The sequence below is a fragment of the Engystomops pustulosus genome, chromosome 8 (genome assembly GCF_040894005.1).
Source record: "Engystomops pustulosus chromosome 8, aEngPut4.maternal, whole genome shotgun sequence".
Taxonomy (NCBI): Eukaryota; Metazoa; Chordata; class Amphibia; order Anura; family Leptodactylidae; genus Engystomops; species Engystomops pustulosus.
Window position 1 is genome coordinate 90557240 of NC_092418.1, and position 12887 is coordinate 90570126.

Here is a 12887-nt window from a genome sequence, read left to right on the forward strand (position 1 = left end):
GAATTAGCCACTGTAAGACAGCACAGCAACTTATTGGTCATGCTTAATTTCAACATGCCCAATCCGTAATGATATCTGAGATGAGCTGGTTTATTCCTATACAAATAATATAGTGAACCTCGTGATACTGGTTAACCTTAGCCTGGTTTTATTTTATATGTATCAATGACTATAAAAGAAAAAACAGTAAAGAAACCTGTAGGCAACAGAGTGCAGTCAATACAGCGTAAAAGCCCAAGAGGAAAGTTATGTCACAAGTGTTTGAAGTGTATCACAAAACTAAAACATGGACCTGATTTTACAAAATTTGGGAAATTATAATGCGGAATAGGTGTTCAGTTAACAGGTAGGTAGATCTTGTTCTAGATCACATGATCATCTTAAGGTGGAATAGAGTTTTATGACTCTTGTTGGAATTCTGATCATAGTTGACACCAGTCCAAGCAGACAGGACACTTCTCACACACTTCTCTCACAAGTGCTATCGTTTCCGTATTAACCCTGTGTATTTATAATAGACCTAAGGCTAACACCTGCTATTAAACCACAAATATGATGTAACATGTCAATGCTACCCTAAAGAAGTCCCCACCCCTGATCTACCCTGTACCATCTTTGCCCACTTGCTGCAGCAAAAGCTAAATTCCCACTGCCTAGGCATAGACGCCAGTCCTCTTGCGCTCGCTGTAACTTATATATTATTTAAAGCTTCCAATCTTGTCTCCCAACCTCCGTTCTCTACACATAAAAACACTCTATGCATCCCTTCTGCATCACTCCCCACTGCTTTAACCACTACGAGCAAACACATAAACTTCACACAAAAAAAAAGTGACAACAAAGTCAAAAATAGCAAACTCTCCTATAGATAGTTTCACGCCCTGGCACCGGATTACAGCCATCAAGAGTGAATGGCTGTGCTTTTAGACACAGGATGATGCAGAAAAAGAAATACGTCAGAGGAATTATAAGGCATCAATCCGTGAGTTAGCAAGTTTATGAGCTGTTATTCTATTTTGTAAAGCTTTATACAATGTTACGAGTTGATTGTTACAGGATAAAGAAAGAACAGTAATCACCTGTAGGATCGGTATTACAAAAATATGTACATATATTTATAGCTGCTTTTTATAGGAAAGAGAGATGCCAGAAATAAAAGGATGACTTACATTAGTGTCTCTTCATAGGTAGAGTTCAATAAGAAGCTCCAGGGGTCCGGCTCCACACTCCGCTGTGACCCGGGCACATGGTCAGGTTGAAGCTGATTTTCCCTCTGCCATGCATCAGAATATTACTGATTTTACTGTCTTGTCTTTCAAGAGGCGATTAACAATGCAGCCCCTGCTCATGTATCCAGCTGTGCGCTTCCTCAGTGCCTCCGAAAAACCAGGCAGCACATTCTTTCCAGGGCTTCCTCTATAGAGCAATCTCTGAGCAGACACTCCTGGTCAGGATGCTACACTGTATTCTCCTGATCCTCCCCTTCCTATCTGACTGTGAGCAGCAGCAGCCGCACACAGAGGCACAGTCCCTCAGGACTGCTTTTCCCTGTATGTCAGATCTCTATACCCTTCTGTAGATCTTATCAAACGCAAATATGGGTTAAACCGTCTGTTCCTCTGCTACGTGTATAGTGGAACCACAAACTGCTGCTTTGTCTCTTCTTTCCTGTTCCATTTCACCCGTAGGTAGATCACACACAGGTCAAGATTGTATTTTTAGTCTAAAGCGCAGTTTGAACTAGAGATACATTTTTAAGGGTCGCATCTAATTTTGGGCTCATGTGTGTACAGTACTGTAGATCCCCTCCAAAATAAAATATCCAGCAGCTAATGTTCCCCTGCAGAAGACGGTTAATCTGTACCGTTCACAAAATAATCTCCTGCCATCTGGTTACAAAGGAAATGGGACTGTGTGTAATCCATACCTGCTCCCCTTTACAATACACTGATGGCAAATGGTTACTTTATATTATAATGCTGCCTAATGGTGGCAGGACACAGATGATTCAATATCTACTGTATGTCATGAGGCTCGCTTGGTTTTATACTAAAAAAGGTCCTTGGGAAGTAAAATGAACTTTATACCAAAGTAGTTATAAGTAATAAAAATAGTAATAAATAATACATATCATAACATAATAAAAAGTAATAATAAAATAAACAGAACTTGACTATAAAGGCTAGAAAATGCAGCCATTTAGTTGCAGAATAATACTGCTATACATTAAAAAGTAATATCTACATATTGTATCCAAATAATGTTCAACCAGTAAGAGTGTTTCCCACAGAAAACGGAGTCATATGCCCCAAAAACCCTTCATTTCACTGTCCAAATAATACTGCTATACAATGCCTGAATAGTATTATTTTCTGGGGAGTTTATACTCCTGGTATATATGACAAGCCATTTCACTGGACTTGGCCATGACATGTCGTGGCACAGAATCGATCAGAGCCATAACGGGCAAGTTTTAGTTTTGAGCCACAAGTTGTTTACAAGGTTTACAAGGTTCGTCATTCTAGGGAGTACAGGCTTAGTAGAGGGATTTGTAGGGATAAACATTCCCTTTTCCCCATTATTTTCGAAGGATTGTTATTCAATTTTTTTCCCTCAACTGACATCTTAGGATCTGTACAAGGACCTACTCTTGAGAGGAGCCTGATTATTACATTTTTGGGAAAGCTCTCCATACTTTTAGCTGTTGGACTTCTTTCTCATATATATGATCTGATTCCGGAATGTGATTAACCAGTGTTGCATTTATATATAGCCTGCTCAAAGATGACCTTTCATCATCTGCTTCACAGATTTAGGGACACTTTAAATTTTCTTTCTAGCCTCCCCAAGTTTGCTGAGATATCAGCCCCATAGTGAGGTGTCATTCACATAAGAGCATGCTCTGAGAAGCGCCTCTTCTCTGTGAACGACGGGAGTCATCTCCCTGCATTGAGCCGATAGCTCACTTAACCCCGCCTCATTGGGTAACCACGCCCCCTTTAACCCAATAAAATCGGGTTAAATGTGATGTGGAGAGGGGTATCTGACCGGACTGAGACTCCCTATTATAAAAATCGATTAGGTTGCCACTCAGTAGCTAGAAGACCTGGCTCTTTTTAATGAGAAGAGCCCAATGATCCACCTCACTACAAAAAGACAGACCTCTCATCCCAATATTTGACCATTATAATCTTCTCTACTGTCAAAGAGGAGCTACAGAAGCAGAGGAGTGTATTATGATAATCGTATCAGTGTCTTTGTGCCAGAGAAGATGATCATAAAACACGCCCCATACCCTGCTCCAGCAGCAACTCTCCGACAATGTAGAGGAATATAATGGTCAAATACTGGGACTGATATCTCAGCAACCATAGGGGCTAGTAAGAAAATACAAAGTGCCCCTAAATCCGTGAAGCGGCCCCTACAGAATGACATATTCATCACCACATGTGTGAGGTTTGCGTAAGGTCCTCTTTAAGAATGGATGCTGCTTTTTAGAATTATGAAGCATTCATGCATTTTATGTTTGCTGTTTGTATTGACATCTGTAGTAAGTTTGCAGTCACACTAAAACCGCTCTTTGCAACATTTTTTGAACTTTCTTTGACTGCAATATGCATGAGGATATAACATTATGCACAATATATACAGTTTGTGTATTTTCTTTTTTTAATCACTGGTAATAAGCTTTCTGGGATATAATTACTGATCCTCAAGATACACTGTTGATATTTGTGTTGCGGTTCTGATATTGATGACCGGTGGATTGGTTCTCGATATAAATATACCAAATCAGCTTTAAAGAAAAGATAGGATGGTTAGACAAACTTAGTGTGGATACAATTCTACTCCAACCTGGTGTACAATTGTGCAGTAACCTCTGCAGGGAACTACCCATTCACCTGCATGATCTACTTCATACCAACATGCACCAGGGAATGCGACTCTGTCCCCCAAGTGACCCTTAGGCAAGAAGAATGAGCTGCCTTTCACCTTCTCTCAACCACTTGCAGATCTGTTCATTGAATGGAAGCAGTAAGAAGGCGACAGACAGAAAAGAGTTTGACTGCAAATCAGACTGCACAGTTTTTGTTTGTAGTCTGTTACCATGGACACATAGGGGCACATTTACTTACCTGCCGCTGCCGAGATTCACTTACGGCGTGCGCCCGATTTCTTGAATGTGTCGCTTCCCCGCTCAGGTCCACCAGAGTTCACCATCTTCTTCCCGGTGTATGCGAGTGCTGATCTTGCGACACAATTTGAATTTTAACTTTTGCGGTTTGTCCAAATCAGTCGGGTTGTCCAACGGCCACGCCCCCCCCTATTTGTGTCTCATGAAAGCCGGCGCCGATGCGCCAAGATCCGATCGCGTTCGCCAAAAACCCCTGTGCAATTCAGGGCAAATTTTCAAGGGAAATACTGAGGAAACCAGACGGAAATGCGGCCGACAGACCCTTAGTAAATGTGCCCCATAGACTGTAGAGCATATGTGATTTAAATACTGATTTTCTTGTTCTAGTTGTCCTCTTAAATGGAACCTGTCATTGCAATTTGGACCAGTGATTTAGTGTCCCAAATTGTCCTCTATGATTTTTATCCTTGTTGAAACAGAAACCAAACCTCGTCGATTTGGAAGCTGTAGTTGGTTAAGGGTCGCAAATTGACCCGACACTTCTTCTTTGAACAAAGTGCATTCACACATCAAACTGCATACATTGTGCCAGATTCATCTAGTTTAGCTGTCCATTAAATTTTCTGAATCTACTCTTTTTTTTTTTCTTTTCCTCTTAGCAAAACACTGCAATCAAAGATTATGTGAAAGACTGATGTTTTGAGGAAGTCCAGGGATGTCATCACTGTGATCATTAGCCTGATGAAAGGTTTCTAGATAGAGACATCGGTAGCTGCCTGGATATATTCTATGATGTTCCAGCTCATGTTTTTGTGCCCTAACAACAGAATAAACACTAGGTGTGAGTTATGGAACACAGTGTGAAGTATAGAAGGAAGTAGCAAAAGTTACATGATTTCTAAGCATTGCCATATTTGGACACTGATCATTTTTATTATATGGACCTGCAGTTTATATAAATACTTAATACTTTGGGGAATGTATAACATTTTCAACAGTTGTAATAAACTTTTTTATTTGGCAATTACTTTTTATAGATAATTAGATTTTGTTATGGTTATCAAGACATATCCCAACATCAGAAATGATCAAAAAACACTATTGAGTTACATCAGGGAGACCTTCCAATATATGTCATACAATTCACCCATATACCATGCAATGCAACCCATAAGCACTCATGTTAACAATCATATGTCCTATGTCAGAAGGACACTCTTCTTCCATTTTTGGGTCATTGAGTTAGTAAGTGTGATGTACACGATAGAATTACCCTGCAGCTTAAATATTAAACAAAACCACAAAATGTGATATGAACACAGCATAACCTACTTTTAGAGGATGAACTCACATTAATATTTTTCTACATCTTATAGCCGCACGGAAAGTGTGACTTTATGGACACAAAGTAATCTGATAATTTTAGATAATCTGAAAATACCACTCACCATATGGCAAGCTATTGACTTAGTGGCTTAATATGTGACTATGGGGAAGAGAACACATGAGGATATCCAAATATATTAAATATATAATATTATTTTAAGATGTTAACTTTTTAAATATACATTATTTTCATATACATAATACCATGAATCTTATACATTCTTTTGGATGTGTGTGAAGGGGGGAGGTGTCATCATATTCGGGCACATGGTGGCCAGAGTATGATTAAACCCTGCTCCTCCCACTGAATACATTAGGGGGCTCTGTCTGGCAGGTAGCTGCACTGGCAGACAATTCTACACTAGACCACGCCTGAACTAATGCGCAGGTTTAAGCTAGTGCGCAGGTGCAGAATAGGAGCCCCGCCCCCTGGCATGTCCATCTTCACACTCGTGCTTTACAAAGAATTGTGAAACATTCAAGGCTTGTAAGCCAGAAAACAAGCCCTGGCAAATCTCCCCTTATGTTTTTATTACATTGCATAGTATTGTATTTTAAACATAATCAAAATATAATTTGAGGCATTGCCTAAATTATATAATTTACATCCTTAAAACCATCAAATGATGTACACAATTAATTAAATGATACATCTATTTTCAGAAAATAATTGATATTGTTGGCTTAATGCAAAGTTTCTTTTTACATTTTTTGTATAACTTTCTCTCTGTTTTCTAAATCTCTGCTATCTGACAGGAAGCTCCATTGTTTACTTCCTGTGGATAAAACAAATCCCTGGTCATGTGATATCACACAGGTGCACGGCTCTTTATAGCCCTGGTCATGTAATGTGACACAGGAGCATGGCTCTTTATATCCCTGGTCATGTGATGTCACACAGGTGCACGGCTCTTTATATCCCTGCTCATGTGATGTCACACAGGTGCACGCATCGGCATATCCCTGGTCATGTGATGTCACACAGGTGCACGGCTCGTTACATCCCTGGTCATGTGCATAACAGGTTTCTATCCACAGGAAGTAAACAATGGAGTTTCCTTCAGAATGACAGAGAGGAAACAGGGAGGAATTGATACAGAAAGTATATTGAAGAGTTTTATTAGTTTTCATTACACATCAATTATTTGCTGAAATCAGACAGCCCCGAACAATATTTAATAGCATGGAATTGTTGATGAAAACTCATTAATTTTGTGATCCTAACACCAAAATTAGCTTGACCCTTAATGGATCAGGATACAATTTCACTACGGTGCTTTGGCTGATTTGGACAGGCAAACATCTTTTGAAGAGTCCCTTCAAGGTGATAACAGGATTAGGGTTTAATTACATGTATATCTCCTTCTAAGGGCTCTTTCACATTGGCAATTTTTTCATGTGAGTAATTTCTCGCTGAAGCCATTTGGGCTTGTGGACACATACACAATGGGGGTCATTTACTAATGGCCCGATTCGCGTTTTTGCGACGGGTTAATTGAATTTTTCCGTTTTGCGCCGATTTTCCCTGTATTGCCTCGGGATTTCGCCGCACGCAATCGGATTGTGGCACATCGGCGCCGGCATGCACGCAATAGAAAACGGGGGACGTGGCCGTAAAAAGACCCGCCGGATTCGGAAAAACCACTGCATTTTTTTAAAGTGTCGAACCTTCATCCAGGATGGCTCGGTGAACTCCAGTGCGTTCCGATGCTCTTCAGCGCAGCAGCGACACCTGGTGGACATCAGAGGAACTGCCTTATTGAATCCCGGCCGGACCCGAATCCACCGCAGAGAACGCGCCGCTGGATCGCAAATGGACCGGGTAAATAAATCTGCCCCATTGATTTTCTCTTCCTGGCTTCAGTGATTTTTCAATTTTTGTCCACTGATCCAATGTTGTGGATGAACACAAAAAGGACACAGTTCTAATTTTTTTCCGACTGACCACTGATTAGTGGAAAAAAAAAAGCCCATTGAAAAGAACCCTGTCGGGAAGGCATCAGTGAAAAATTACTGTGAAAGAGCCACAAGGTACATTGGCACAGATATACGGTATTATTCGCACTGCACCAGTCTTTTTGCACTGAAAAGAACGTGTACTCTGCTTGAACCTGTATTTATTGAGTGTCTTCACCAGTTTTGTGTCGCGTCTAAAGGGGTGTGTTAGTGCTTAGTCAGAGTTTGCGACACATTTATTACAGTGTCACACGCTGTATATTAAATGTGCACCAAAAAAAAACGGGACACACTTCCCAAGTAGTGCAGGGTGCACCAGAAAATTGAAGGCTGTGCGCCTGTATTCAATAACCCGGCACACCTCATTAGTCAGAATTCTGCACCATTGCTCCTGGTCATTTATAAATTGAGTAGTTTTATATACAGTATCATTATTACAAGTTAATGGCTATAATTTAATCTGACTAATATTTGATCTTACGAAAAACATCACTGAGTGCCCCCTTAAAGTTGACATAGTCCGTTGCCTAGGACCACTGGGGGAAATTTATCAAGGCTCCCATACCGGAAAACTGGTGTACAAGTCCTGAAATAATTGTGGTGCCTTCCGAGCCACCAGACTTATTATACCCTTTACGTTGGCTCCTCAACAAGGGGGCGTGAACGGGGTGTGGCGGATTGGCCCGGCGTTGCGTCTAAGCACTACCTAGACCATGCGAACGTTCAACTTGAATGTTTGCATGGTTTATGCACAAAAATATGAAAACTAGCATCTGCTTGCAGCCTTCTTTATGTGATGCAGGTGTAGAATCAATGGGCCTCTAGCATGACATCATGTGACAACGTGACAGGGAGGAGATCCAGATCAGAGGAGGGGATGCTCAAGAGATCTATGCTTCACTTGGTGTCTAATTGGGTTGACAAAACAGGAAACCTCTATTCATCCTAGATAACCCCTTTAACTGGCAAGAACAAAGTCACTGAACAAAATGACACTTAGAGAACAAAAAAGTACTACCATATACACTTATTCCAATTCAGGCAGATTTTTTTACGTAGAGTTTTTTAAATTTTCCTCAGCCGAACACCATGAGAATTTGAGAATGTTTTTTCTATATAGAGAAGAGCTAATAATAAAATACTGTTTCTGGCACCTTTTCCGTTCCTCACAATGAGGTGTGACGCATAAACTTTCTTACTCTTTCTCACTCTTACATTTCACTGTAAAAAATCCCTGAACAATGGTGATCGAAAATCCTCCTGTGGATTGTGGCTATTACAAATTTTCTGTGAATGTCATAATGAATTCTGGAAGGAAAATGCTGATGTATTAGTGGACAAGTCAAGAATCACAGCCTTCTAAATAAAGATGTGACCTTGGGAGACAACAGCTACTCTGCTGACACAAATATGTAAATAGTAAAGGACATGTAAAAAAAAAATAACTGGGGTCGATCAATAGTTTTAAAAATTTTATTGAAGTTTCTGGAAACTTGCTAAGGCACAGCAAGGGGGCATCTCACAAGATACAATGGATTATTACTCCATGACCAAGAGTGTAGAGCGGTAGCAAGTAGGGCCTGAAGGGGCCAAAGGTCCCTGGGAGCTTTGAAGAAATTTTCCAACGAGGCTCCATCAGTTGTCCAGTGAGTGGACTACACAACGTAAATACTATTGGGTGGTATGGTCCTTCAACAAGTATAATGGTACTTGACAAAAAGTCTTACTGCCCGAAATGCATTTATGAATAAAAGCTTTGGAAATTCTTTACTTCTCTACTTATCACTGGAGCTGAAAGTGACAGCTGCATTCCAGCTTTCCTGGGTTGTTCCACACCTTTCACTCTGCATCATCTACCGGTCTCTCACCCCAAGTTTAAGATACCGACTAGGGTTGATCTGTCAATGGCTAAAGTAGTCTTATTTTAATATCCACTGTTCCACCCTATAACACAGCTTTCTCCTATACCAAACAATTAAAGCTGTCCTCTTGTGATTAGTTTTTTTCTCCCCTTCCTTGTAGTACTTGTATCTGTAATCTGTAGATGTATCCGAACTGGGAGCTTCTGTCCCTCTTTCTAGAAGACAGAATTCAGCAGAGATTTCAGAAATAGTCATACCGATTATCATAATGGGTGGAGCATGGGAGGTGCTCCCATAAATTTTTCTCTTAAAAAATTTATTGACTTCTGCAACTTTTTTGAGAAGTTAGAGATGCTTGCAAGACAAGTTTTTGAATACAGATGAGTATAAACTCTGAAATATTACACATCTATTCTGAGTCCAGAGGAATAAAAATCTAGATATCATGGCCCCTTTGTGAACAGAGTCCTAACTTTTCCCAAGAAAGTGCTCTATTTATATCTTCAAATATGTCAGAATAATGAAAGGTTTTGCAGCACCACTTGTTCCCAGAATGTTAAGGGCTACACAAAGTGCTCAAAACCCTTCTCCACTACTCAAAGATTCCTATCAGTAAAATCTTACCCAACTCAAACCAAGCTCTGTTTCTGTGTAATGGTCTACATTAGTCACTGCAGCTTAGCTCATACTTAAGTAAAAAGGTGGGGATGTAGGACCCCTATCAATCTGATATTTATAAACTATCCTAAAATTATATAGTTATACATACATTCTTGAATATAAGTTGAGTTTTCAGAAAAAAAGGGATGAAACTCCCAAACTCAGCTTATGTTCAAGCAAAAAAAAAAAAAAATCAGTACTCACCTTTCCAATGCCCACTACAGATCCTCTTTCAGCAGTTTCAGGTCCGTGCCGCTGACAGAGCACAGAAAGCAAGAAGAGAACTTGCAGGGGGATTCGGAAAGGTGAGTATTGAGTTTACTTTATTATATACTGGGGGCATGTTGGCTGGCTACATACAGGGGGCTGGCTGGTTATATGCTGGGGGAGGGCTGGCTATACACTGGGGACTGGCTTACTAACTATGTACTGGGGGCTGGCTGACTAGTAATAAACTGAGGAAGGTTCTGGCTATGTAATGGGAGCTGGCTGGCTATATACTGGGGGCAGGGGGCTGTTAACAGGACGGTCCAAACCAGTTTAGTTTATGCTACTACTACTCTTGGGGTAAGACTTCCATAGTTTAACTACTCTGTAAAGAATCCTTTCCAATGTCTAATCACCTTCCCTCTAGCCATAATCTATGCCCCCTGGTCAGGGGCGGATTAAGACTACCATGGGCTGTATGAAAATTATAGCCCCTACAAGCTTATTGGGAAATTGAGGGTGTATCCCTTCTGTCAATGTCCCATCTGTGGTTTCAGGACCTTTGAAGGACCTTCATAGGTCCTTAAATGATTCTTGTGTACATGTGTATTTCCAGCTGGAACAGATGTATGAGGATTTCATGGGTGAAGTATAAAGTTTGGTGGAGGGTTTTGGTGGCCATAGGCCCCCTACTGCCCAAATCACCTATTTTATAATCCAATACTGTCCCTGGTCCTATATTCAATCCTGGGAAAGTTACAGTAAATATTCTGGCTACGGAAAATAATAAACACCCCTGGTGAACAAAACCCTTTCATCTGGAAATTAGAGATATTCCGAAATCTAAAGACGAAATCTCTTGTCATTTCAGAAGAACATTTTTAATGGATTTCTCCTTTACATTTGTAACTCACTTCACCGCTTTCCCATTGTCCAGGACCGATAACAATATCACGTGTATCTTCAATCTAACACCTCCAATCTTTATGTTTTTCCCTCTACACTCCCGCTACACAAGACGATCACACAAGGATCATTCTCAGGGGAGTTTACTGACAGCGGAAAGACGACTTCCCAGCCTTGTATTAGATAAGCCTATTAAAATTAACCTTTTTTTTCCATATATTATACAACTGAATTCCACAGCGCAATTATGACTTTTTTTTGCATATAAACATAACAAAAGGGACTTGTGTCTCATTTATCTATTAAGGGTGAGAAATGAAGTCTGTGGCATCCCAGAAGTACACGATCCAGCTGTGCGCTTGCATTATTAAAATAGAATCAAGTTCCCTTATTCTACCCCCTTATGGTTCTGCCATTAGGGAAATCTATATTAACAGAGCCCAGAGGCATGTGGTGCAGCCTGACATAGCAGTCCAAGACTAACTTTGCTAACTAAGACAGGAGTTTAAGCTGCTACAGTCTTTCATATTGAATTTGCATTTGCAAAACAGGTAGTCACGCTAAACAAAATGGATAGCCAATCAGGCACAATACATTAAGCAAATGCAATTCGTTGATAAGCTTTGTGTCTCATTTTCTTCTGTGGCCCAACATATTCTGCCTATGTAGATGTGTGTTCCCAATAATTGTATACTATATTTCACCTACCTCAGTTCCACTCATTGGGGCACATTTACTTAACCATTCTGTGCGGTCTCCGAAAGTGCATTGTCCGACCGGAATGCACATCTGCCACAATTCACGGAGAACGTGCGCCCGATATCCTGCATGTGTCGTTCCCCGCTCAGGTCCGCCGAAGTTCACCTTCTTCTTCCTGGTGCATGTAAGTGCATTGTCTTGCGACACAAATTGAATCTTAAATCCTGCGCTCAGTCCGAATCGTCCGACGACCCGACTCCGATTTCTATCGCATGAAAGAGCGCAGCTGAGCCGAAATCCGGTCGTGTGCGACACAATCTCCAGTTAAATACCTGTCACAGCAGCGCAAATAACGAAAACTTTGAAAATCCGAAGAAATTGCGATCCGAGGACCCTTAGTAAATAAGCCCCATTATGTCTTGCATTCTCACTCATTCCTCCATGACCAGTCAATACAGAGCAACAGAGGGAAGCTACGTTCATCTCTTTTCTGCACAGCCAAGCAAGATTATTTTGGGGTTAATCAGCACTATGGACAGCTACTCGTAAAACAATACATAATACAGAGGACTTCTAGAGCTTGTATAATCTTTTAAGAAAATGAATATCTCTCCTTATGGGGATTTCCTTTACATTTATATATAGTTTGCATGCTACATTTGGGATTCTGGGTAAGGGAAATTCAAATAAGTTTTCCAGGATGGGAAAGGGAAGACTAAGCCTTTCATTGCTAGAGAACATGTCACTAATCTAACCCACACTACATAAACATATCTTATAAAGCAGTACAACTATCCCTATATTGTTCCTCCTCAAGCCTGTAAAATTCCACTGTCCATTCGTAAAGTTGAATCAACATCTTTGTAACTGACCCAATACGAGTCCAATCATCCTCTTTTCTTTGGACTGAGCCTAGCATATTCATGTTCTTTCAGCTCAGCCGTGCCACCAGCTTCCATATTTAGATGCTCTTATTGAAGAGAGAGACGCTGGCTCCTAGAAAAAAATCAGGTCCCTCATTCCCCCTCCCTCAAGAATTCTCTTCAGCAAGTCACACAGCCAGCGTCTCTCAGCTA

General features: G+C 40.6%; 1 protein-coding gene across 5 annotated transcripts in view; it reads right to left on the reverse strand.

The window, feature by feature from the left end:
* Window positions 1–12887, reverse strand: part of RAPGEF4 (Rap guanine nucleotide exchange factor 4) — a 200012-nt gene that overhangs the window by 120529 nt on the left and 66596 nt on the right. Inside the window, exon 1 of one of the 5 annotated variants that reach the window (XM_072121711.1) lies at window positions 1170–1762. The exons of the other annotated variants lie outside the window; for them this stretch is intronic. The gene's annotated coding sequence lies outside the window, so the exon portion shown is untranslated. Of the gene's footprint in view, window positions 1–1169; window positions 1763–12887 lie in introns of those variants that run through there. 5 annotated transcript variants of the gene reach the window in all.